We start from the raw sequence: 3,617 nt of genomic DNA, 5'->3' as shown, positions 1-3,617 counted from the left end.
GACTCTAAATAATTAGCCACAGATCCTATAAACAGGCTAACATATTTAATTAAGCAGTGATATAGATTTTGGAAACTGTTAACGCTTTCCCCCGGAATGGTTCCCTTAGATCTTTGCTTTGCTACTTCTAACTTCAAAACAAGATTTTTTTTAAAAAAAAAACTCTTTAAAAAAAGGATAAATATATATATATATATGGGGGGGGGAGGGGTGCGTTTCTATCCAATCCCTGCAAAAGTCGCTTAGGGAAAAACTTGGGCTCGCAACTTTTCCTGGGCACGAGAATTTATAGGGTTTTTTCTTCTTTTTGTGGGTTTTTTCCCCCTTTAAGGCCAAGGCGAGGGACTGGGGGGGGGGGAGAGAGGAGGGGGGCAGATCAGAAAGACGGGGCGAAGGAGGCCTTCCGCGAAAATAAAAAAAAATCCAATTTCATTATATCAATCAAATTTAATTGGCAATTTGTATAAGCACTGACCAGCCTGGCTTTAAGGGTAGGGAGAGAGGGGAAAAAAAAAAACTATTACGGGTGGAAACTGGGGGGTTTTTTTGCTGCTCAAAAAATCTTGGTTACTTAATTAGTGTCTGAACTGCGAAGGGGAAAAAAAAAAAGATCCTGCGATTTACTCTCTACAAAGAGGGAGCCGCGCAGACAATTCATTAAGCGGGCGGCTTGTAAATTAGAGCTAAGTTAACCTGATTTCCCTTAATTAAAACATCTTTTCTCGTTTACGATGTGGATATAAGTGGATCTCCAGGGTTTTGAATTCTCCACCACGGCAGATGGTCAAGCCAGAAGAAGATAATAGTTAACGCTTTCTCTTTGGCAGATCCGAAACGACGTGAGTTGGCGACCTGGCGGCGGATTAAAAGGAAGGCGAACAAAGAGCTGTTAACCCTTTGGAGTGCAGGTTACAGGCACCGAACAAGGGGCGGGGGGGGGGCAGGAGGCGGGGAGGGAGAGAGGACCACCCTGCAGGGCTGGCAGGTCGGCCCAGAGCGCCTCTCTCTCTCCGTCTCTCCCCCAAGGTCGCCTCAATCGCAAACTAATAATGCCAGCTTCGAGAATCCAAGTGGAGTTAGAACAGATTCGAGAATCCAAGCAAAATTATAGCAGGTTCGAGAGTTGTGAACTCTTTGGAGGGCAGGTTGCAGACACCAAACAAGGGGGCGGGGGGAGAAGAGGGGGGAGGGAACCACCCTGCAGGGCTGGCGGGTCGGCTCAGAGCGCCCCTCTCTCGCTTGGTTGCTCCCCAAGGTCGCCTCAAGAGCATGGGGCAAATCACAAACTAATAACACCAACTTCGAGAATCCAAGCGGAGTAAGAGCACATTCGAGAATCCAAGAGAAATTATAGCAGATTCGAGAATCCAAGCAAAGTTATAGCAGATTCGAGAATCCAAGGGACCCAAAGGGGCAGAGCTGTGGGGTTAGGGTCTGTGCCCCCGAGGGGGGGGGACTACAGTTTAAAAGGGTTGCAAATCAGTGCTGTTGCTCCTGAAGGTGGCCCCCCGGACTATTGGTTTCTTTTCATAGGAGCTAAAAGGGTATTTTATTTGGGAAGGTGGAAAGACACCCACAAGAGGTGGTTTGCCATCACTTTGCCCTCCACATACCAGGGGAAAGAGACCGGAGTAACAATAGAAGTCCATTCCTTATTTGAAAAGTCAGTTCAAGAATTCCCCCCATCCCAGAAGAAGGCAATTGTAAGCCCACCCCCCTTAGCTAAACCCCATCCACACATTGTGCGACCACACAAAACCGGCTCGCCCCCCCCCCCTCCATCTCTCTGCCGAGTGCGCTAGTAGAAGAAGAGTTTGGATTTATACCCCGCTTTTGTCAACCGTAAGGAGTTTCAAAGTGGTTTACACAATCCTTTTCCCTTCCTCTCCCCACAACAGACCCCTTGTGAAGCAGTTGGGGCTGAGAGAGTTCGGAGAGGACTGGGACTAGCCCAGCAGGCTTCATGTACGAGCAGTTTTACTCTGGAGTAAGCAGATTGGGGAGGAACAGTTCCCTGTGGGGCAAAAGGTGGAATCTTAGGCCCCTTCCGCACACACAAAATAATGCATTTTCAAACCACTTTCACAACTGTTTGCAAGTGGATTTTGCCATTCCGCACAGCTTCAAAGAGCACTGAATACAGTTTGAAAGTGCATTATTCTGCATGTGCGGAATGAGCCAGACAGACGCTTCCAAATAGATTTGACCGGTTGCTCCGGTTTAAAACTCCTTTGCAACAAATGGGGCTTTAATGCGGTTCAGGGTGTGCCGGATTTCCACCCAGGACAGCGAGGCTGAAGTTTTGGTGGACCGCTTTGGGGTCTCAGGAAATATTTGAAGAGCTGTCCTTCCCCAGGAAACTATTCAATTGAGCCCAGGAGTGGGGAAACCCGTTCTCAATCTAGGGATCTCTCGGAGCAAGAGAGCCGGTTGATTCCAGAGTAAATGATTCTGGGACAGGGGGAGGCTTTGCAGCCTCGGATCTCTTAATCCAGAGTGATCTATTGGATCCCCATGCATCAGAGGAAAGCAAACCAGCAATCCGGGGGTCCCAGACTTTGGGGGTAAACCCAGGAATTGACCCCGAAGTGAAATAATCCACCCACAGCCTGCAATTTTTTTTGCTGCGAAGTAAAATGCTCAAATTTCTAGGTCGTGGTCGCTTCTGTGCGATAAAGGGGGCCCCAGAAGGAACCCCCCCCCAGCCTCTTATTATTGGAGATCTGTCGTGATTATTTTGACACTCCAGGGCTAAAAGGGTCGGAATGGAAATGTGGCCGGGATTTTGATGCCAAACAAAACAGGTTGGTGGGGAAGCCGTTTTGACTTCTTCTCATCTGAACTCAAAGCGGGGGGGGGGGGGGTGTCAGACCAAAAAAGGGGGTCCCAAATCCGATTATAGCCTCCCACACCCCAGGCCGGAAAGTTTCCGGAGGTGAATTCAGCCTGGCCAGGCAAAAGGCCAAAACAGCCAGCTCGGCAGCTCTCGGTTCGAAACTGCTCACCGGAGAGCAACAACGCCCAGATTGAATTTATAAAATACTAGGCGACCGGCAGAGCTAAATTTCTCCTTTATTGTTTATAAAATATTAACCTCCCTTATTACTTTCATCGCACTTTCGAATAAAGCACGGCAAATTAGCAGTGGCCGGCCTTGGCCGAGCCCCTTCGCCCCCACCTTCGCTTCCTCCCCCACCCCCGTGCAGGCATGATTAAATTCATGAAAGGAACGCTCCTGGTGGCAGGAGGGGGCAGGAGATAAACTTGGGGGAGAGAGAAGGGTCCTGAACCAACTTTGAGTTGAACCCCCACCCCCACCCCATCTGTGAAATTCACCTGGCAGAGATGTTTGACAAAAGGCCTTCTGAAAGAAGAGATTCTCTAGTCTTTACAATCCAGAGGGGATTCTCTGGTCTTTACAATCCAGAGGGGATTCTCTAGTCCAGGGGTCTGCAACCTGAGGCTCTCCAGATATTCATGGACTACAAATCCCATCAGCCCCTGCCAGCATGGCCAATTGCGTTAAATCCAGAGGGGATTCTCTGGTCTTTACACTCCAGAGGGGATTCTCTGGTCGTTACACTCTAGAGGGGATTCTCTGGTCGTTACACTCTAGA

The sequence above is a fragment of the Sphaerodactylus townsendi genome, linkage group LG04 (genome assembly GCF_021028975.2).
Source record: "Sphaerodactylus townsendi isolate TG3544 linkage group LG04, MPM_Stown_v2.3, whole genome shotgun sequence".
Taxonomy (NCBI): Eukaryota; Metazoa; Chordata; class Lepidosauria; order Squamata; family Sphaerodactylidae; genus Sphaerodactylus; species Sphaerodactylus townsendi.
This window is presented reverse-complemented; position numbering follows the sequence as displayed.